Genomic DNA, 25,165 nt, shown 5'->3' on the forward strand with positions numbered 1-25,165 from the left:
AAAGGGATCAATTCAACAGGAAGAGCTAACTATCCTAAATATATATGCACCCAATACAGGAGCACCCAGATTCATAAAGCAAGTCCTTAGAGACTTACAAAGAGACTGAGACTCCCATACAATAATAACGGGAGACTTCAACACCCCACTGACAACATTAGATAGACCAATGAGACAATAAGGATATCCAGGACTTGAACTCATCTCTGCAGCAAGCAGACCTAATAGACATCTACAGAACTCTCCACCCCAAATCAACAGAATATACATTTTCTCAGCACCACATCGTACTTAATCCAAAATTGACCATGTAATTGGAAGTAAAGCACTCCTCAGCAAATTTACAAGAACAGAAATTATAACAAACTGTCTCTCAGACCACAGTGCAATCAAACTAGAACTCAGGACTAAGAAACTCAATCAAAACCGCTCAACTACATGGAAACTGAACAACCTGCTCCTGAATGACTACTGGGTACATAACGAAATGAAGGCAGAAATAAAGATGTTCTTTGAAACCAATGAGAACAAAGATACAACATACCAGAATCTCTGGGACACATTTAAAGCAGTGTGTAGAGGGAAATTTATAGCACTAAATGCCCACAAGAGAAAGCTAGAAAGATCTAAAATTGATACTCTAACATCACAATTAAAAGACCTAGAGAAGCAAGAGCAAACACATTCAAAAGCTAGCAGAAGGCAAGAAATAACAAGATCAGAGCAGAACTGAAGGAGATAGAGACACAAAAAACCCTCCAAAAAACAATGAATCCACAAGTTGGTTTTTTGAAAAGATCAAAAAAATTGATAGACTGCTAGCAAGACTAATAAGAAAAGAGAGAAGAATCAAATAGAAGCAAGAAAAAATGATAAAGGGATATCACCACTGACTCCACATAAATACAAACTACCATCAGAGAATACTATAAACACCTCTACGCAAATGAACTAGAAAATCTAGATGAAATTGATAATTTCCTGAACACTTACACTCTCCCAAGACTAAACCAGGAAGAAGCTGAATCCCTGAAAAGACCAATAGCAGGCTCTGAAATTGCAGCAATAATTAACATCATACCAACCAAAAAAAGTCCAGGACCAGATGGATTCACAGCTGAATTCTACCAGAGGTACAAGGAGGAGTTGGTACCATTCCTTCTGAAACTATTCCAATCAATAGAAAAAGAGGGAATCCTCCCTAACTCATTTTATGAGGCCAACATCATCCTGATACCAAAGCCTGGCAGAGATACAATAAAGAAAGAGAATTTTAGACCAATATCCCTGATGAACATCGATGCAAAAATCCTCAATAAAATACTGGCAAACCGAATCCAGAAGCATATCAAAAAGCTTATCCACCATGATCAAGTGGGCTTCATCCCTGGAATGCAAGGCTGGTTCAACATATGCAAATCAATAAACGTAATCCAGCATATAAACAGAACCAAAGACAAAAACCACATGATTATCTCAATAGATACAAAGGCCTTTGACAAAATTCAATAGTCTTTCATGCTAAAAACTCTCAATAAATTCGATATTCATGAAACGTATCTAAAAATAATAAGAGCTATTTATGACAAACCCACAGCCAATATCATACTGAATGGGCAAAAACTGGAAGCATTCCCTTTGAAAACTGGCACAAGACAGGGATGCCCTCTCTCCCCACTCCTATTCAACATAGTGTTGGAAGTTCTGGCTAGGGCAATTAGGCAAGAGAAAGAAATCAAGGGTATTCAGTTAGGAAAAGAAGAAGTCAAATTGCCCCTGTTTGCAGATGACATGATTGTATATTCAGAAAACCCCATTGTCTCAGCCCAAAATCTCCTTAAGCTGATAAGCAACTTCAGCAAAGTCTCAGGATACAAAATTAATGTGCAAAAATCGCAAGCATTCTTATACAACAGTAACAGACAAACAGAGAGCCAAATCATGAATGAACTTATATTCACAATTGCTTCAAAGAGAATAAAATACCTAGGAATCCAACTTACAAGGGATGTAAAGGACCTCTTCAAGGAGAACTACAAACCACTGCTCAGTGAAATAAAAGAGGACACAAACAAATGGAATAATATACCATGCTCATGGATAGGAAGAATCAATATCGTGAAAATGGCCATACTGCCCAAGGTAATTTATAGATTCAATGCCATCTCCATCAAGCTACCAATGAGTTTCTTCACAGAATTGGAAAAAACTGCTTTAAAATTCATATGGAACCAAAAAAGACCCCACATTGCCAAGACAATCCTAAACCAAAAGAACAAAGCTGGAGGTATCAGGCTACCTGACTTCAAACTATACTACAAGGCTACAGTAACCAAAACAGCATGGTACTTGTACCAAAACAGAGATATAGACCAATGGAACAGAACAGAGTCCTCAGAAATAATACCACACATCTACAGCCATCTGATCTTTGACAAACCGGAGAAAAACAAGAAATGGGGAAAGGATTCCCCATTTAATAAATGGTGCTGGGAAAATTGGCTAGCCATAAGTAGAAAGCTGAAACTGGATCCTTTCCTTATTCCTTATACGAAAATTAATTCAAGATGGATTAGAGACTTAAATGTTAGACCTAAAACCATAAAAACCCTAGAAGAAAACCTAGGTAATACCATTCAGGACATAGGCATGGGCAAGGACTTCATGTCTAAAACACCAAAAGCAACGGCAGCAAAAGCCAAAATTGACAAATGGGATCTAATGAAACTAAAGAGCTTCTGCACAGCAAAAGAAACTGCCATCAGAGTGAACAGGCAACCTACAGAATGGGAGAAAGTTTTTGCCATCTACTCATCTGACAAAGGGCTAATATCCAGAACCTACAAAGAACTCAAACAAATTTACAAGAAAAAAACAAACAACCCCATCAAAAAGTTGGCAAAGGATATGAACAGGCATTTCTCAAAAGAAGACATGCATACAGGCAACAGACACATGAAAAAATGCTCATCATCACTGGCCATCAGAGAAATGCAAATCAAAACCACAATGAGATACCATCTCACACCTGTTAGAATGGCAATCATTAAAAAGTCAGGAAACAACAGGTGCTGGAGAGGATGTGGAGAAATAGGAACACTTTTACACTGTTGGTGGGATTGTAAACTAATTCAACCATTATGGAAAACAGTATGGTGATTCCTCAAGGATCTAGATCTAGAAGTACCATATGACCCAGCCATCCCATTACTGGGTATATACCCAAAGGATTATAAATCATGCTGCTATAAAGACACATGCACACGTATGTTTATTGCGGCACTATTCACAATAGCAAAGACTTGGAATCAACCCAAATGTCCATCAGTGACAGACTGGATTAAGAAAATGTGGCACATATACGCCATGGAATACTATGCAGCCATAAAAAAGGATGAGTTTGTGTCCTTTGTAGGGACATGGATGCAGCTGGAAACCATCATTCTCAGCAAACTATCACAAGAACAGAAAACCAAACACCGCATGTTCTCACTCATAGGTGGGAACTGAACAATGAGATCACTTGGACTCGGGAAGGGGAACATCACACACCGGGGCCTATCATGAGGAGGGGGGAGGGGGGAGGGATTGCATTGGGAGTTATGATGTAAATGACGAGTTGATGGGTGCTGATGAGTTGATGGGTGCTGAGGAGTTGATGGGTGCAGCACACCAACATGGCACAAGTATACATATGTAACAAACCTGCACGTTATGCACATGTACCCTAGAACTTAAAGTACAATAATAAAAATAAATAAATATATAGATATATATAAAATAAACATGTCAGCTTACTGCAAAAAAATAGTAAATAAATAAAGTACTGATACATCCCTGAAGGCTTACAAATATTTTATTTCAAGTAGCTCACCCTCTGATCATTATTCTGTTGTTTGATATCTACTCCCTAGCATTTATCCATGACACATATTATTTGATTGTATTTAATAGTTTATTGGCAAATAGTTTTGGTTTCCTTATAACTTTTTTCCCATTGCATTTTCATTGCAAAACCTGTACCTTGTTTAAATTCAGTAGTTCACTTTTACTGAGCCTACCAACAAGCAACAAAACATGGTTGGAGAAAAACACATTATGATAACTGGTCATACTTTAATTTATGACCAAGAATGAGTGGTCATTCAGCATATTATGGCAATCCTATCACAGATCTTTATTTTCTTCTCAGTCTCTAAGAAGCTTTACGTTTAAACATTCATTCCTTGCCACAAAATTCTAACAAGTGTCTTGCCTTCCTCAGTCTCAGCTGATGACTCTGCTTTATAGTGTAGAAAAAGGTAAACCACCTTTTCATACAACAATATCTACTCTTCTATCTTCGTGGGAACTCATGTATTTTGCTAAGGTAGTTAGCCCCCAAAGATGACCCTCAATAATTCCACCTGTGGGCCTTATACATCATTGTGTAACCCCTGCTCAAATTGTACCAGGGCTGTTCTGTGTGACCCATAGAATACAGGAGTAGTGGTATGTCACTTATAGGATCAAATCATGTAAGTTTTTACTTTCCCCCAGTGTCTTTATCTCTCTCTCTTTCTCCACTTTTCTAGAAGAAGCCAGGTCATGGGCAGTCTTATGAGATGACCCACAGCGTGAGGAAAAATAACTTCCTGCTAAGACCCATGTGAGGGTGCTTAGATTGGATCCTATGGTCCCAGTCTTATTTTCAGAGACCATATTTATGGCTGAGAGCTTAACCACAACCTCATGAGAGATGCCTTCTGTAGCCAAGGCCCAGGCTGTACTTTGGCTCACTTTAGCCACAGCTGGAGTAGCTGGGATGCAGGACACCAAATCCTGAAACTGTGCAAAGCAGCAAGTCTGTGCGCCTGCCTCATGAAACCATCTTTTTTTTTTTCCTCCTTGGCTTCCTGGCTTGTGATGAAATGGGCTGCTTGGAAGTTTTGTGGTCATTAAAGTCTCAGCATTGTAATATTCTAAGCACATGGTAAGACTGTACATTCCAGTGCTCTTTTGTTTGCATAGTATCAAGTGATTAAATCTGACCAATGAGTTATAAACAGAAATGATGTATGTCATGTCATTTCTTGTTTTGAGATTTTTATTACTGGTATTAAATCGTTCAGAGTTTCTTTTCCCTCTCATTTTACCATGACAATCAGCAACATTCCAGATAGATTTTGGTCAGTCAGCCTGGATCCCAGAGGGAGAAGGATGTAGAGCAGAGTCCACAGCCTAATCACATTGGAAATGTACATAGTATGAAAAAGAAATACATTTTTGTTACCTTAACTTCCTGACATTAGGATATTTTTACTGTAACTTAACACTGATTGTTACTGACGTAAGCAACATGTAAGCTAACAGAAAGCAGAAAAAAATCTAAACACCTCAACTGGAGAATAGCTTTTGAGGTGGTATTAGTCTATTCCATCAAATAATATGACACTAAAAACACTGATTATGAAGACTATGTGATAATAGTGTGAACATAGGTAAAATATTGTATACAATTATAGAACAAAATATTAAGTTGAAACTCAAAAAATGATGTAAAATTGTATATGTTCAATCCTATTTGATGATTATTTACTTCCAAAAACATTGTATAGTTATGGTTCCTTTCCCTTCTCACAGTTTGGTGGCCATCACAGGGTTAGTTCTTGCCACAAACTGTAGAAGAAGGTAGCTTTGGACTGCAGTATTTTATAGCTGGTGTAAGACCTTCAGCTTTCTTTCTTCTTCCTGTCACCATGATCATTTAGTGTCTCCTATCCATATTAAAATGGACATGTAATACGACTGGTAAACAAAGATTTAAAAATTATTGTATGGCTCTTCATTATTTAAAAGTACGCTTCATTATACGCTAGTGCACCCAGGCTGATACAGGATGGGAGCTAAGCTATGAAGGTGCAAAGGCATAAGAATGATACAATTGACTTTGAGGACTCAGGGGGAAAGGGTGGGAAGGGGGTGAGGGATAAAAGACTATAAATTGGGTTCAGTGTATACTCCTCGGGTGATGGATGCATCAAAATCTCACAAATTACCGCTAAAGAACTTACTCATGTAACCAAATACCACCTGTTCCTCTAAAACCTATGGAAATAAAAAATGTAAAACAAACAAACAAACAAAGATTGGTCCCAAAATTAAAGTGTAGCACTAACAAAATCCTTAATAATGGGTCAGTTGTTTATTTGGTAAAATAAAGACTGGAAAATTGGTGATTTGTCTTATATAATGGCAAAATATTTTGTAAAGCTTTCATTTGAGGTAACTGAGAATACAGACTTAGAAATCCAGGGCAAGGTTTCTCAATATTCTTAGTACTATTGACATATGGGGCCAGGTAATTCTCTGTTGTTAGGAGTTGTCATTTATTGTAGGATGTTTAGTAGCAAACCTGACTTCTACTCACTACGTATGTTTTTGTTCTCAAAGAACATCAGCATAACTTCTACTCCTATAGTTGTGAAAGCCAAAAATGGCCCCAGAAACTGCCAAACACCTTCTGGGGAGCAAAATTGACTCAAACCTCTAGTGAAGAGGTTAGAAAGGATAAAACTAATAGGGAGGATTGATAATTTTTATTGCCTTTAGCATGTTACAATTAAGAGATAATTAAATATGCTATAAAATTAGAAAGGTAACCAAAGTTAGAGTTCTCACAGAATTAGAAATTCAACCACTATCAACTCCAAACATTGGTTTACATGTGAAAATAGTCACATCTGTAGAGTTCTCTTTAGATATATTTCTTATATTTTTAAATACATCTTTGTATTCTAGCCTTATTGCCCCACCATCATATTTTTTGTTTTGCCTTAATTTTAAATAGATACAGTATTTTAAGAACAGGCTTTTTTTTTTTTTTTTTTTTTTTTTTTTTTTTTTTTTTTTTTTTTTTTTTTTTTTTTTTTGGTTTTTTGGTTTTGTTTTGTTTTGTTTTTTGTATTTTTTAGTAGAGACAGGGTTTCACCGTGTTAGCCAGGATGGTCTCGATCTCCTGACCTCGTGATCCGCCCGTCTTGGCCTCCCAAAGTGCTGGGATTACAGGCTTGAGCCACCACACCCGGCCTTAAGAACAGTTTTAGATTTAAAGGAGAACTGAAAAGATAATACAGAAATTTGCTTATTGTATGTCAGTATGGACTCATGAATATTTAGTTTATACTTTGGGTTATAATCCAATGCTTTACTCCCTTGCTCAACTTATTTCGGCATAACCACTGGGAGCACTTTCAATTGATTCCTGTGTTCCTTTGACATACTCTTATCAATATGGTGGGTTTCTAAAACTTTTTTTTTTTTTGAAATGGAGTCTCGCTCTGTCATCCAGGTTGGAGTGGCACTATCTTGGCTCACTGCAACCTCCGCCTCCTGGGTTCAAGCAATTCTCTGCCTCAGCCTTCCTAGTAGCTGGGATTACAGGCGGTTGCTAGAGTGCCGGGCTAATTTTTGTACTTTGGGTAGAGACAGAGTTTCACCATTTTGGCTAGGCTGGTCTTGAACTCCTGATCTTGTGATCTACCTGCCTTGGCCTCCCAAAGTGCTGGAATTGCAGGCATGAGCCACTGTGCCTGGCCAAAACTTTTTTGAGTACTTTATTATCTAGCACTGATATCAAAACCAGATAAAGACATAAAAGGAAGATTATAAACCAATGCTCTTTGTAAGTCTAAATGCAAAACCCACTAACAATATACTAGCAAACTGAATCCTACAGCATATTAAAAGGATTATACACAAGGATCAAGATGATTTATGCTAGGAATGCAGGGAAGTTCAATATAAGAACATCAATCAATGCAATGTATCACATTAATAGCACTAAGGGGAGAAAACATAATCAGCTCAATCAATGCAGTTGAAAAACTGCCTGATAGTTATCAGGTACCATGTTCACTAACTGAGTGATTGGTCAGTTGTACCCCAAACCACTGCATCACATAATATACCCTTGTAACAAAACTGCACATGTACCCCATGAATATAAAATAAAAGTCAAAATTATTTTAAAAAACACAAGATTAAAGAAAAAGGCAATAAAATTACATTTAAAAAAGAAAAGACATTTGACAAAATCCAACACCTTTTCATGGAAAAAAATTACCTTTCAGAAAACTAGGAAAGAGAAAACTTTCTCAACATGATAAAGGGCATTTATGAGGAGTTACACTTTATCATTACAGAGTTGCTGTTTGGGGTGATAAAAACGTTTTAGAAATAAAGAACAGTGATGGTTGTACAACTTTGTGAATATGATAAATGAACTGTACACTTAAAGATGACTAAAATGGCAACTTTTATATTATATGTATTTTATAAAAATTTAAAATATTATTAATGTAGTAAACTAAAAACTGTTTAATTGAATGGTGTAATAGGTAAATTTTATGGTATGTGAATTATATCTCACTAAAGCTGCTTTAAAAGAACTCCTGGGCTTTGACATTACAAAAAACAGTTTTAGCTCCAAGTTTTATCAATCAATAGCTCAAAGTCTTTGAAAAAATTACCTAAATGCTTTATAGCTTCAGTGTCTCAAGTGTCCAGCAATGACCCAACATTTCCAGAGTTATTATGAGAAACATTGGGATAATCATTGTAAAATAACAAACACAGTGACTGGCACAGAGTTGGAAATGAGTAACTCCTGGCTCAGGTGGTAATCATGATGAGGACAGTGATGATGCGGTCAATAGTGATGATGAAGATGGTGGGGTGGAGTTGAGGGGAGAAGAAGGGCAAGCTGGAGAAAGATGCCCGTCACGATATAAACCAGGATGTGGATTAGGATAGTACACTTACAGATGGAAGATCTGAGATAGAGCCCTAATCTTCCAGATTTTAACTGTGTAGCTGATATTTCTTAAATGTCTCATTTTCTTACCTGGGAAATTACTGAAGGCCTGGAAATGACCACCAGTATCTCATAGGACTTTGTTCCGTCAGTACTGTGGGTAAGCCCATTATAGATCTTTTTTTTTTTTTTTTTTTTTTTTTTTTTTTTTTTTTTTTTTTTGAGACGGAGCCCAGGCTGGAGTGCAGTGGTGCGATCTCGGCTCACTGCAAGCTCCGTCTCCCGGGTTCACGCCATTCTCCTGCCTCAGCCTCCTGAGGTAGCTGGGATTACAGGCGCCCGCCACCAGGCCCGGCTAATTTTTTGTATTTTTAGTAGAGATGGGGTTTCACCGTGGTCTCGATCTCCTGACCTTGTGATCCGCCCGCCTCGGCCTCCCAAAGTGCTGGGATTACAAGCGTGAGCCACCGCGCCCGGCCTCATTATAGATCTTTATCAGTGATAACACACTCACTGAGGCTGTGCAATGTGTACTATGAGGTAAGTACAAGACTGTTTTTGAGCTTTGCGGATGAAGAAATTAAAACACAGAGTTTAAATAACTTATCCACAAACAACCAGCTATAAATGTCAGAGCTAAGATTTAAACCCAAGTATGTGATTCCAAAGCCTCTTATTTAAACACTTGTTAAACCAATGGGCAATGATTTTGTAATGCAACATAGGAACATAACTCTTGGTAATAAAACAACACCATATTGTACTTGTTTGTAATTGAAAACTGATGGTTTTCTAAAATTTGAGATTACTGGTTGCATTAAGCAGCTAATGTCAAACACAAATTACTTCTGTTTAGTCTTTCTTTTTGTGAGGTACAGGGCAGAGGAATTGATTGCATAATTTTATTGTTCTTTTGTTCTCATTAGAAAAATCATTTTAGCTCAGAAAACCAAATCTTCTAGAATTGTCTTCAGGGCAAAGTATAATAAACCAATACTACATATTTAGAATATTATAATAAAATACTAATAATCACTATGATTTTTATGCAATTATTTCATTACTCATTACTTTTATATGATATTCATTTTTATAGATGATTCTTATGACTTAATGGCTGAGTCTACTCAACGCCAGATTATAGAAAATAAAAGGTAAAAGCCAGCATTCTTAGTGTCTTGAAGGTTCAAAGTATAAATTATAGTTAGGGTAACACAAATGTCTGACTTAAAAAGAATTGGAAAGGTGAAAGAAGTTGCTTCCTCTTACTAATTCTTTCATTATGAAAACTACCGTCTGAAGCCCTCTCACTTTTTGAAGATCTTCATTTGATACTAGTGGTTTTTTAAAGAAAGGTGAAGTACACCTATACAAATTACTTCATTTGAAATGTGAGTTTAATTTTGTTCCAGAATTTTAGGTTATTATGTCTCGAAAATCACTTTTTTACTTGTTCTGTTTTTTGATCTTTTATTTCAAGTTACAGTATCTTATCTTCAAATATCATTAAGTAAAAAGCAAAGATTAAAAAGAATAAGATTTCAAGAACATTTTAATAAAATGGATTTATAATAAAACCCATATGGGCTGGGCGTGGGGGCTCACACCTGTAATCCCAGCACTTTGGGAGGCAGGCGGATCAGAGGTCAGAGGTTCAAGACCAGCCTGGCCAACATGATGAAACCCCGTCTTTACTAAAAAAGTACAAAAATTAGCGGGGCAGAGTGGTGGGCACCTGAAATCCCAGCTATGTGGGAGGTTGAGGCAGGATAATCACTTGAACCCAGGAGGCGGAGGTTGCAGTGAGCTGAGATCATGCCACTGTATTCCAGGCCTGGGTGACAGAGCAAGACTCCATCTCGGGAAAACAAATAAACAACAACAACAAAACAAAACAAAACAAAACAATAAAACCATATAAAGAACAGATAAAATTCTAAAAAAAAGAATTCTAACATACTCTTCGAAGGATATACTAATCTTGCATTAGTTCTACAGATTGCTTGTTGCTAAATTATTTGCCCAACAATGTTCCTCTACCTTTACTTCACATAATCTCCCCAATATTATTTATGCATATAGCATTATAAAGTTATTTCCAAAGGAATTAACTCATGCTAACATTTCATTTTAGTTCGTGAAAAACAAGGGAAATTAATTCTACATATATTCTAAATATATTGATTACATACTCCACTATCTATTAATTTGACACATATGTATTTTTGGACACCTACTATTTATTAATTTTCATCCAGATTCACGGTGACATTGGATATAGGCTTTCATCCCTATCTTTGCTAAGTGCTTTATCACACTAAATTGTAGATATTATTATAGCATGTCTTAAAGGCAGAGATCTTATAAATTATCTTTTTATAGTAAAATTTTAGAGCAATACTGGGTATACAGCAAAAGTTAACAAAATATTTATCAAATGACTAAACAGTTGATGTAGGTAATTCAGTTGTTCCGAAGAGGACAGCCCTGAAAAAGACTGCCTGTGAAGTCAGGAAGGCCAGTGGGAGCATGTTGGAAGTAAAATATGACTGGAATACAACATTGAGAGTTCATTTATTCCTCACGCAATTTAGTATTAACCTTCCGTTGATGTTAATTCATTTCAAGAAGAATTTCTAGTTTGTTTTTCTTTTAATAATGATTCAGACTTTTCCAGAAGAACAGATTTAAATTTTGATTTTGATCATCACTGGAAAGATTTAGAGGCACTGATAACTTATTAGAGAAATGGTGTGAAAACTAATACTTTTAGAAAATAAGACCATTTAGAAATTTGAGAGTCCAGGTTTAATGCAAAAGCTTCATTATACCTTCATTGAAGTAGCTTTGAGATTAAAACTCAAATTTATATTAAAACACTTGATTCCAGAACCTATCTTTCAGACCAAGAATGTCAATAAATGTCATATTTTTACAATAAGAATGGGTAAAATTATTTTGTCTTAATATTAAATTATATTTAAAATTACATATGATTTTTAGATTGTAGCACAAAATTATCTACAGAACTGTATCTAAACTAGTTATAAAAGTAATGTATGCTTATTTATAGAAAATGTGAAAAATAAAGCCAAGAAAATGAAATTATCCTATATTCATTTCATCCAAAGATAATCATGTAATTTTAATGTATTTCCTCTAATTTTTTTTTCTCTTTGTCTCTTGCTGAGTGTCTTTCCTCTCATTTTCCTCTGTCTGTTTATTTGTTCATGTCTCTATTCTTCTTTTCCTCTCACAGGTCCTATCTGTATATCTTTACTTTTCTGTCTTTCTTTCTCTACTGTTGTCCCTTTCTACTTTTCAGTTAAAATGTCCATGGTGTTTCACATTTGTCACTTGGCTTTATATTGCATCAAATCACTGAAACTGTTGAAGAGTGACATAAAAAACGGCAAGTCACCCATCCACTGGAAATATTCTGGAATGTATCACATAAGTGAAAAATTCTTTGCACTGTATCAGGAATCTGTAAGGGCAGGAAATATTTTTAAGGTCTGTTTCATTTTTAACAGCCTATGGCAAATTGATGAGATCTCATACTCTATTTCAGTCAGTTTTATTGAAGAATTTTGAGCTGGATAAACTGAAAGTGGCTATTGAAGTGATGATTTATGTCATGGACATTGTTGGAGATAAATGGAGGGATAAGGAATACAGTGGCACTAGGAGAGCAAGAACCACGTGTGAAAATAGGAGTAAGGATAAAAGAGAGAGACTGAATCTATTAATAAGATATCATGGGAGTAAAAGTTGAGAATAAAATTCTGAGGGTGGTGAGAGGGAGGTCATATAAAGAAAAGAGTTCAGTTTGTAAGAAATAATGGGAAAACGAAGGGAAAAATAAAACCAAAGAAGAAGAAAAGAGAAAATAAATTAGATAAAATGGAAAATAAATGAGAATTGCTTGTTGAGTGAGAAATGATGAAAATTTCTAAAAGCCACTTGTGTTTGCCAGGACTGCTTTTTTCTTATTCATTTTTGTTTGTGTGACTGTTAAAAGAATAGTTTTGTTTCCAAGTCATTACAGGAATTAGTTTATATGCATATCCATATTATCTTCACTAGGTAACTTTGTGTAAACTAGCCCGGGTTCCAGAAAAACCATGGAATATTTATTAATTATAAAATTTTAGGCCAGCATTTAGTTCTATAAAATATAATCTGTAGGGAAAATCTACATTTTCAACAAGAAATCCAAATTTTGTTTTGTGACCATGTAACTTGGATATCTAACTAAAGTACCCAATCACTAAGTTAAGACAATCATTTAACTAATATATTCTCATATAAATAATATATTCTCTCTATATATGCCCTTGTAGGTCAGTGACAATGGTTTTGGAAAAATAAAATAAAATAAAAGAAACACACACACACACACATTATGGGTTTTTAGTATTGTTGAATATTGTTGAATAATGTGTCTACTTAAACCTTCTAATTTAGGTATAGGAGAAATTAAACTGGCAAAAGAAGACGACATAGGTTTTGGGTAATATGAATTTGTTTTCACTTTATTCATAGTCTAAGGTTGTTCCGCCCAATAAGATAGCCAACAGATACATGTGGTAATTGAGCATGTGATGTTTGGCTGGTCCAAATTGAGATGTACTATAAAAAGTATAAAACTCACACTACATTTTGAAGTTAGTACAAAAGAAAGAAAAACAAATGTAGAGATTTTTTAAAAGATGGTGTTTAAAATATTTTTAAAGCATGTAAAAGATAGTACTCTTATAGAAAAATTACTATAAAATAACAATTTTATTAATTGAGTACATGTTGAAAAGTTAATATTTTAGATATAGTGGGTTAAAGAAAACAGTCTCAAAATTAATTTTACCTGTTTCTGTTTAGTTTTTAAGTGAGGCCACTATAAAATATAAAGTTAGATATGCAGGATCACATTATACTTGTAGATGACAGTGCTGCTCTAAGTCAGGGGTCTATAAACTACAGTGTGCAGATCAAATCCAGTCTGCATACGATTTCTGTAAAACAACCCGCCCATTTGTTTCCATGTTATTAATGGCTGCTTTCATGTTGCAGTGGTAGAGTTATGTAGTTGCAGTGGACAACATTTGGCCCACCGTCTAAAATATTTACTGTCTGGCTCTTCAGAGAAAAAGTTTGCCAACCAGTGCTTTAGAGTAACTTAGCAGACTTATTTAACCTTTATCTTCAGGTTTTTTTTTTTTTTTTTCTGTATTCTCGATAGGAAAATCAGTGGGTGAGAATGGGAGCTAGAAAGTGGAAAGGAAGCATATCTTAGTAAAGAAGGCCTGCCCATCATTTAAAACGTACAAATTCCACTGCCTAAAATGTTAGTTATATCACTTAAAGAAAAAGAAAATGAAACAAGGGATAACAATATTAACAAAAACTTCAATAATCTATGCTTTGTTAATTCATACTCCCAAACGAGAATGATAACATATAATCCCTTTCTCCTCTAATATGCTCCTGTTACATTTCCTTACTGCTAACTTCACTGCTGCCACTTTTAAGACAGATGGATTAAAAACTCTTATTGGCTAAAGAACAAGTAGGAGAGTGAAGTAGTGTTATACATTGAGAGGAAAAGCCATTATACATTGAGAGGAAAGGTTTAAGACAAAGTAAAACTCAGTTGAGAGTTTTGAAGAGAAAGGGGAAAGAATAAAGCTGAAATAGGAGATAAGGTTTTTCCACATTTAGGGGTGGGCTCTCATCTAGGTTTTGTCATTTTGATTATATTTAACTACTGTTATGTTAAAAGGGAACATTTGCTTTTACACTATTTTTAAACTACGAAAATTGAATAAAACAAAACAGAAACCCTAGTTTTTAATTTTTTTTAAATGATAGTACTTGAGGAGTCTAATATGAATCTCATGGATGGACTTTGAGCCTGAAGCCATTTCTGGCAAGACTTGTCTTGACAGGCGAGAAGGAGTTTATTTTGCATGTGGTAGGGATGTGAATTATTGAGATCACAGAAAAGATTGTGGTAGTTAGTTTTTAAAGATGTTTAAAATGGTTCCTCCCACTGTCCTTTGAGTTGTAATTTTCTGTTCCTTCCATTAAGAGCTGAAATTTATTTCCTCACTCCTTGCACATAAGCTGGCATTCTGGCTTGTTTTGACCAATTGGAGGATGTTATTTGACTTCTGAGTCCAGACCTTAAGAGATCGTGCAGCTTTCAGTTTCATGTCCTTGGAATGCCTCCCTGAGGCCATGCTGTGGGTAAGATAGTATATTATTTATGTATTGCTACATACCAGTATTACTACAAGCTTAGCAGCTTAAAGCAACATGCATTTGTTTTATCACAGTTTTTGAGATCCAGGAGTCCAGGCCTAGCTTATCTCAGTTCTCTGATTAGGATCTCACAGGACTGCAATTAGAGGGTTGGCTGGGGCCGCAGTCTCATCTGAGGTTTGGATGGGTAAAGATGTTCTTCAAGGCTCATTCAGGTTGTTGGAGAAATTCAATGTTTCACTCTCAGAGATTGACTGCTATTCCTTGCTATTTTTTGGCTCCTCAATATGGCTCCTTGCTACCTTAAAGCCAGCCAAGAAGAGACTCAAAAGGTGAATATACAACCTTATGTTATGTATTATATATGTAATCATATACTTTTGCCATATTCTATCAGTTTGAAGCAAGTCACAAGTCCAGCCCATACTCAATAGAGTGGAGGGTATTCCACAAGGGTGTGAACAAAAAGAGGCAGCAATAATGCAGGCCACATTAAGAGTCTGTCGTCACAGCTAGTCTAGTTTATTGGAGGATAAAAATTGTCAAAAATTGTGTAAGGTCTGAAATTTTACCCTACTTGAAATCCAATAAGTAAATTTACCACAATTTCATGGTTGCTGAAAGCAGAGACATGATTTCTGGGTCAGAGATAAAGAATTTTAATTTTTACAGAACTAGCAGTAGCCAGAATATCATTTTTTTCTACTGATTTTCTGAGCCCCAATCTCCCTGTGGAGTGTACCACGTAATGTCTATGCAAACACCAGTTGTGTTACATGAGCGCTCTGAGCTTATGACACCTGAATCTTTCACAGCAGCCAGTAAGTATGCTTACCTTTTGTTCTGGAGAGAGCAAGGATGTTGGTACCACAATTTCTCATACTGGTCTATTGGTAAACAGAAAACAAAAATTGTACTTGGAGAAAATGTGGTTGTAGTACTTAAAAAAGAAAAGGCAATAGAAGTTTCTTTGTTTTGAATTCCATGTGGCAGTTCATTTCCAAACTACTTAAAATATTTCCATAATAAAATATATGTAACATATTTGAATTTTAAAAAGTAAAAAAATGACAAAAGTCATTTATAAGTAGATGTGAGATTCTTAACATAGCTAGCCAGACTTTCCAAAGGACTAAAGTAAAATTTCCTTTTAATTGGAGTCAAGAGAATAATAAGGGTGAAAAGAAGCATCTCCCAAAAGCAAATATTTTTGTAAAAAAATTCAAGACTTTTTTCCCCAGTTAGAAGTAGATTATAATAAAGAAAAATTTTTCTTGTCATGTTATTTTAATTTTTTCAAGGCATATAACTTTAAATAATAATTTTAGGGGAGATTAACTTTGGTAATTTCTTTTCAGAATTATGTATATGCATACATATGTGTTTGTGAGTCTGTGTTATATATTTTGTTTTACTATTTCTATAAAATATTACTGATAATTTGTGATGTGGATGAGGGGGGTAGTTAGAGAAAAGAGAAGTCCTTCATAAGAGGAGTAAGTTTTTATTACAAAACTGAACAAGGATAATGGGAATGTGTAGTAAATTTTACAACATTTATATACAAGTCACAAATTTACATTAATAAGTAAATTAAGGCATTTTCCCTAGTATATAGAAACAACTATAATGACATTAGAAACTAAAACAAAAGAAAAAAAGGAAGAAGAAACAAAACCAGGCAATCATCAAAGGAAACATCTATCTTGTGTTCAAAATTACTTTTAAAATGTGTCACAGTGATGAGAATGCTTTGTGCAAATGTCCAAAATATAACCCATGGTGAGTTCCAACTAGAAAACCACTTTATTCTGCCTCCCCCAAAACTGACCTTTTTAAAACTGTGCTGAAGCTAATTTTTCCTTTTTCTCTGGGTTTAAGTTTGAGAAGCCTATAGCTTATCTCTTAACTTTTCACTTGTGTCTTAGTCTACTCAGGTTTCCATAACAAAATAACATAGACCGAGTGGTCTAAACAACAGAAATTTTATTTTCTCACAATTCTGGAGGCTGAAAGTTCAACATCAAACCAATTTGGTTTCTGGAGAGGGCTCATTTCTTGGCTTGCAGTTGGCTTCCTTTTCACTTATCTTCATATGTTCTTACCTCAGTGTGAAACCACCTCACCTCAGGATTTTATAAAATCGATTAAGAAAAAAAAATCCAGCTAATCACAGCAGCAATCATTATGCCAACTTGCCTTTTGGCTCACTTACTTGTAGAGTCACTACTCCAGTGTAATGTGGCCCTTGTCACAAGACTCTTTTCATTTTCTATTCTATAAAGTCTAAGACATTGTGAGATGATAAGCCTTCTATTGGAGCTTCTTTCCTAAGTTCTTCATACTAAGAAAACTACAGATGCCAGCTGGTCTGGCGGGCCCAGTAAGAAGCTGACTCATGAAGAAATGCAGTTGCTGCATCTTGATGATTTCATGTCCCTTATCCTGACCAATTGATGACCTCAAATTTTCCAGCCCCTCACTCTCCACAAATCCCCTTGAAAACCCTTGCCCACAGCCCCTTGACAAAATGGATTTGAGGCTTGAGAATTCTTCTCATTTCCTCATTGGGTGAGTTGTGATTATTAAACCCTTTCTCTACTGCAACCCTGCTGTCAGTGTATTGGTCTGTGGCTGTGCAGTGGGCATAGAAAACTGGCAGTCCTGTAACAAGTGGGTGTGCAGCTGAGGGTAGAAGTAGGGGTGGCAGGAGAAGACAAAGAGTTAGAAAAAAAGAAAAAGAACGCTTTCTCTGGTGTCTCTTCTTATGAAGACACTTATCCTACTGGATTAAGGTCACACTCTTATAACTTCATTTAACCTTAATTACTTCCTTAGAGGACATGTCTCCAAATTCAACCTCACTGTGGATTAGGGCTTCAACATATGAATTTGTAGAGATGCAAACATTCAGTTTATAGCAGTCAGTAAATAGAAAGTTTTATTCCTCTTTAACCTCAAACATTCTCACTTCAGTAATTTTTATGTCCATTCGAGTACAAAAATTAAAAATCATGAAATTCCTTCAAAATTGTAACATGTGCTTTCTCTGCCCATCTTACTTTTCTTACCCCTCCTGTAGCTTACTGGCAACGATGAGGGAGGATAATGAATTAAAAATAGGCAAGGAGCAAGAGTGGCCCAGTTAGTCTCATCAGTCAAGGGTCGGCAAACTTTCTGTAAAGCGCCAATCAGTTTTGCCAACATAGTCTTTATTGTAGTTACTCAACTCCAACATAGTAGTACAATAGATGAAAAATAGAAACCATAATTGTGTTCCAGTAAAATTTTTATTTACAAATGCAGGCAGGCCAATCTCTTTTCTAGATAATTAAAGAAAAAGGAATCCATTTTTATCATCCTGCTACTTGGTTTGGTATAGCAACAGATGAGAAGCTGCAATCTTTGGGGATGGGATGGGTAGGAATGTACATTTATTCTAAGCGTGTTTTCCTCACTCAGTGAATTTCAACATTTGCTGCATGTTAGAAATCTCTGGGACACTTTAAGAAAATCAGATTTTAAAATGCGATGCCCAGGCTACAAGGAGATAAGTTAAATCAGAAGGTGGCGATTTGATACCTAGTACTAATATTTTTTTAAAGATCCAACATGCCATCAAGAGTAGAAATAACTTTTTTAGCTGTAGCTTACTGAAAATAGTCAAACACCATAAACACATTAGCACCTCGAACATATAAATGTTACCAGAAGCACCTTGGCAGAAGTTCCTCAGCAGTATTTATCCAGGTTTTGTATTATCTGATTCGTTCTTTCTTTTTTTTTTTTTTGGTGCCTGCATTGATTCTGCTCCATGAATTCATCTAGGCAACTTCATTAACTTATTTTTTGAATATTTATCTCAGCTTTTACCTGAAACATTTCTTTCACAACATGTGGAATATTTCTCCTAGGTTCACAGTCTACTGAAGGTGCTTTTGCAAACTTACTACTGAGAGCTATCTCACATAGTTGACTCCGTCTTGCTTCTGACCCCTAAGTCGTCCTTGGTCATTCTTGGGCATAGGCCAAGCTAACTTTGGGAGGAATTTAGTTTACAGTTTAACTTGAACACAACAATAACAACCCCTCCTTAAACTACTCTTCTCTTTGCTCAGAGACCCAAAACCACCCTTGTGAAACTAATGAAAAGTCACAAGAATAGGATTATGGGAGGGGCCTGAACTCTGCTAAGATGTAGGCATAGTGTCTATAATCCTTTACTGCTCAGGAGTTATGTGACCAGAGGTCACAAGATTTGTGACTTGACCAGTTACTACTATAGATAACATCACTATTGTAGAACCTAAGAATGGTTTTTTGAGATACCTTTCAGACTGTTCCCACCCAGACTCATGACTCAACTGATCCTGTAGCCCCACCCAGAGGTGTACTCAGCATATGAGTACCATTTTCCACACCCCTATGATTTCATCCTCAGTCAGTAAAGATCACCCATTCCCTAGCTATGATATGAGTGCTAACTTCAGTTCTCTCATGTGGGCCAGCCTCACATCAATTAAACCACTTCTCTACTGCAATGCTGTAGTCTCAGTGGATTGATTTTTGTCTATGCAGTGGGCAGGAAGAACCCATCTGATGATTACATGACTAAAATAAGTAAAAGGCACTCTGCACTCATGCCTTGCTACAGCCAATACTTAATAGAGCCACAGGCTAAAATGTTCTGAAAGTTGTTACTCTTAATTAGCTCTGTGTGTGGGTGTGTATGTGTCGAGCATAGTTTTGTGTTGACTGGAGGGCAGTCATTCTTTGCTGATACAAAATTAACATTTTTTAAATCAGCATTTATCAGCATTTAATTTTTTAATTAAAATCAGCATTTAATGCTAATTTTTTATCAGCTTTATAATTTTTTATCAGCATTTCTCAGGGTTTACCTATTTATTGTTGTTATTTTTAGGTGCAGATGTTTGCTGACACAGCCTCAGCCTCATGGGAGGGACTCAACAAAATGGAATTTGTGGTCTCTTCATTATAGGCAGAGGGTGAAGAAAAATGGGCAGCTTAATATCAGTCTAAGTTTGTTTAGATTATGTGGACTTCTAGATGGCTTGAGCAATTGGTTCTGGAGTATTTAATGTCATATGATTTACAGCAATGTCATATTCACAGAAGCACTGACAACACCCTAGCTCTTCGTTTCCGAAACCACGAGGTTTCTGGAACACAGGTTAAGATCAGGCTGAGCCCTGTTCTTAGTCATAGAGTGGTGTTTTCTCCTTTTTAATTTTTAGATGAAATAAATCTGTTTTTTCCTATTCAAGGCAATTATAAATTCAAGACATCAGACAGCTTCCAGGACTGAGCCTACCTAGATAAAGTGTGAGGAGGTTAGTGCTGCCCATAATTAAGTTCATTGTTTCCTTCATATATCCCAGCTGAATCACATGACTCTTACACATTTAAGAAAATTAATACTTTTTTTACTTTAGCATTATGTGACCCACACTTTATTATGTTTCACGAGACTCTTTCTGTAGTCTCAACTTTGTATATTGCCTTAAGCCATGAATACAAGTAAACACTGCAGAACGTGTGAGGCATTTGATGTAACTGAGTTTTAGAAGATACCTTATTTGATGTTCTGGATAATTATAAGAATATCGTGTTTCTTTTCAGCAGACTGTCATCTCATATTCACCCTGAATGAAGAATGAGTAAATTTAAGAATGTTCTTTTCCTATCAAATTGAAATGTTGCTTCTTTTCATTTTGCATATTTTTGCTTTTTGTGTTCTTTTGATTAGGTGAACTAATGTTTTTTTTTTAATCTTATGGTTTGCTTTTATTGCCAATAGTCAACATTTGGTTTTATTTATTATTTGTATACTTTTTATTATTTTCTAATGTTTAATGTCTGTATTTCTCTTTAGTAATTACTTTCATCAAATTTTCTTAGGTTCATTTGGTTGTCTTTTTAAAAACTATTTTCTTGAATTAAGTATGTAATTAATTTGTGTTCATTTTTTGTTTTTAGAAATGAAAATATTTAAAGCAGAATTTTCCTCTGCAGTGTTCTAGTTGTATCCCATGTTTTCATAACATTCTCTATAACTTCTGTTTTGTCCTTTCTTTGAACTTATGTAAGTGTATCACTTTAAAAATTATCTCATTTTTAGACAATCCAAAATTCCAATAAATCACAGTGTAGACACTATTCTGACTATAACATAACAAAGCTAGAATGTAGCAAAAGAAAACTAAAAACAAAAGTAGAGACACATAGAATCTCTCTTTCTATCTTCTATCTCTCTCAGATACACACACACAGACACACACATACACACAAAAATACTTACATTAACTCCAAACAAGGACTTAAAAGTATTAAACTAATAAAATGTTACAAATATTTCTTATGAATCAATTAATATTTTAAAAATCCTTTAAAAAGCAAAACCCACATATTTTAATGCAAAAGAAAAAAAGGAACTATATATCTTGTTCCCAATCAATGTTTTGTAAATGTTAGAATAATTGTAGTTGCATATATAAAAAACACCAATACCTCTTCTCTTAATTGTTAACAAGATAAAGAATGGATAATAGGAGTCAAAGAAATGTAGCACATCTTAATAACTAATATTTGTTTACTAAAACAGAAAAAATTTTCAAAGGAACAAAGATACCTACGTGTAACTATTCAGGGATAAATTCAAGTGAAGAATATTTTCAGAAGTTGAGAAAAATACTATAACATAAAGGAAAGGAAATGAGTAATAAACTACAATTAGACTGAAGAAACCCACTCAAAAAATAATATTCAGAAATAATGTAGAAGGATGTATGTTTTTCTCAAGGGGATTTTATAGAGATATTAATTGAAAATAATATAAAATATTATAAAACAATGGATCTAGAAAACCAAGTGGGAATTAGAAATAAACATTTTAAGATATACTGGCAGTATTGAGCTATGTGAGTTAATTAGTTTTACAGTATAACTTAAAAATGATGAATTAACCTCCAGGCTGATTTAAGCTGATCCATTACACAAAGGAAAATATGAGGTAACCTCAGGTGCCTGTTTACCAAAGACTTTTAAAAAGCAATGTAATAAAGATCATCTTAGTCATTCTAAAGTAAGAATAAATGTCATAAAAAAGAGAAAGTGAGAAATTGAATTATGAAAAGAATTATGCTTTTATTTATGAAATTCTAATTTAGCTTGGAATTAATAATTCTTTTTATTCCGATAAATGAGAAAATGACATAATGCTTATGATGTCCAAGAGAAAACAAGGTAGCAATGCATTTAAAATTTTTATTATTTTATCCTCATGCTACAAGAAATTAGAAGTCTTTAAATAATACATCTTGTCTGGAAAAGCACTTATATTTTGGATAAACTTAGTGTTCTGGAAACCATGTAAAATGTCTAGGTACTTAATGTTTATAAAATCTTAGAGAAGTCAAATTTGTGTATATAACAATAATATACACAAATATATTTATACATCTATATCCATCTACTTACCTATCCCTGTGCCTTTATATCTGTATCTATGCCTTCAAAGAGACAAGATAGGATGTAAACATTTGAATAAAATTTGTAATGCATGGAAGCATTTATTTAAAATTGTTATATTTCAATAATAGGCAGAATTATTTTCAAAATATTAACTTGATAAAGGATTTCTTAATATTCTCACTGAATTCATCATGGTTCTCCAGAGAAAAGGAATCAACAGGTTATCTATCTATCTATCTATCTATCTATCTATCTATCATCTATCTATCAAGAGATAAAAATATATTTATTATCAGGAATTGGCTCACATGATTATGGAGGCCAAAAAGTTCCTTCATCTATTGTCTATAACCTGGAAGCCCAGAGAAACCAGCGGTATAATTCTAGTTCATGCTCAAAGGCTTGAGAATTAAGGAAGCCAATGGTGTATGTCCTAGTTCAAGTCTGTGGGCAGGAGAAGATGGATGCCCTTACTCAAATAGAGAAAGTGAATTAAACCTTCTTCCATCATTTTATTCTATTTTATGCCCTCAGCAGATTGACTGATGCTTGTTCACACTAATCAAGGCAATCTTTTTTACTCAAACTACTGATTCAAATGTTAATATCTTCTAAAATCACCCCCATGGATACACTCAGAAATGGTGTTTTGCTGGTTTGGCTCTGTGTTCACACCCAAATCTGATGTTATATTGTAATCCCCAAGTATTGAAGAAGGGCCTGGTGGAAATGATTGAGTCATGGGGACAGACTTCTTCCTTGTTGTGCTCATGATGGAGTTCTTATGAGATCTGATTGTTTGAAAGTATGTAGCACTTCTCCCTTTCTCTCTCTCTCTCTCTTTCTCTCCTGCTTCACCATGGTAAGATGTGCTTGCTTTCCCTTCACCCTCTGCCATGACTGTAGGTTTCCTAAGGCCTTCCAGACATAGTTCCTGTATAGCCTGTGGAACTGTGAGTCAATTAAACCACTTTTCTTCATCAATTACCTAATCTAAACTAGTTCTTTATAGCGGTGTTGGGATGGACAAATCCATCGGCTATCTGGGCATCCCTTAGTTCAGTCAAATTCATACATAATGTTAGCAATCACATTATCACATTCACCCATGGTGTTTTTTGTGTATTGTGTTTTAAAATTTAATTTTGGATGTCTCTAAAACCATATTTATAATTTTATTTAAAATATCAACAGTTTTCTAAATTCAAATGAAATTCAAATGAAAAATGCATAAATAAATGTTCGTTTTTTGATATTTATAAAAATACATTTTCAAAGCCCATAGCAATTGAAGGACAGTAAAACCATTGCACACACAAACAAACACACAGAGGAATGTCTGGCACACTTATATTAAATGAGTTTCAGTTCACGACACAGGAGCTTAAAATTTTAAATGCTATCTATGTTTTTACACTTCTCTCAGTCCTAATTGTCACAATTTTGAAAGTCAATATAAAATCTGTCATAATTGAGGGAGATAATGAGAAAAAAATATACACTCAAGAGACTTTTCTAAAATTCTGGAACTTAATTTGAAACAGTAAGAAAATATTCATGTAACTATATAGAAAAGGATATATGAACACTGCAATCATTTAATTTACTAAATAATTGACGCTTATAAATTTCTTATACTTGAGACTAAGGCAAAGTTTTAGGTATGATCGAACTAGTCTGATGTTCAAAACTCATTTTCTAATAATTTTTTCCTTCGAATAAACAATTAGGGTCATCTAGTCTTTGCTATAGCCTAAGATTATTTTTAGATATGTTTTGACATTTTCAAATTCACAGGCTCCAAATGCCTTAAGTAATGAATCCATTATACCATTTTTTTCATTTATTTAGAACCAGTCTTATATCTAAGTCAATTGAAAGTCAATTTCTTAAATGATTTGAGAAGTGTCAGAAATGTCTACCTGTCAAAAGAGTAATTTTTCCACCATTTCTACAATACTTAAATATTTCAAATTAGAGAATAATTTAAATGACACGTAATTATTCCTGGAAATGTAGTAAATTTTGACATCACTAGTTCAAGTAGAAAAGAAAAATAGAAAATATTTTAAAAAATTTAAAACAATTTTACTTAGAATTATACCTAAATGTATTAGAAGTATATATTTATATTAGTCCATTCTCACACTGCTATAAAGAACTACCTAAGACTGGGTAATTTATAAAGAAAGGAGATTTCATTCACTCACAGTTCCACAGTCTGTACAGGAAACATGAGTGGGGAGACCTCAGGAAATTTACAATCATGGCAGAAGGGCAAAGGAGAAGCAGGCACATCTTCACCTGGGGGGAGGAGAGAAAGAGAACGTGAAGGGGGAAATGCTACACACGTTTAAACCAAAAGATCGCATGCGAACTCACTCATAATCACAAGAACAGAAAGGGAGAAATCCACCTCCATAATCCAATCACCTCCCACCAGAACCCTCCTCCAACTTTGGGAATTACAATTTGGGATGAGATTTGAATGGGGACCCAGAGCAAAACCATATCATTTTGCCCCTGGCCCCTCTCAAATTTTATGTCCTTCTCATATTTCAAAACACAATCATGCCTTTCCAATAGTCCCCCAAATTCTTAACTCATTCCAGCATT

The 25,165-nt window shown here is 34.8% G+C and overlaps 1 long non-coding RNA gene across 1 annotated transcript in view; it reads left to right on the forward strand.

Annotated features, from left to right (window-relative positions):
- Positions 1 to 16,478: 16,478 nt before the first annotated feature.
- Positions 16,479 to 25,165, forward strand: part of LOC126932673 (uncharacterized) — a 79,203-nt gene continuing 70,516 nt past the window's right edge. Inside the window, exon 1 of the long non-coding RNA XR_007718274.1 lies at positions 16,479 to 20,409. This is a non-coding gene — a long non-coding RNA (uncharacterized LOC126932673). The remainder of the gene's footprint in view (positions 20,410 to 25,165) is intronic.

The sequence above is a fragment of the Macaca thibetana genome, chromosome 12 (assembly GCF_024542745.1).
Source record: "Macaca thibetana thibetana isolate TM-01 chromosome 12, ASM2454274v1, whole genome shotgun sequence".
Taxonomy (NCBI): Eukaryota; Metazoa; Chordata; class Mammalia; order Primates; family Cercopithecidae; genus Macaca; species Macaca thibetana.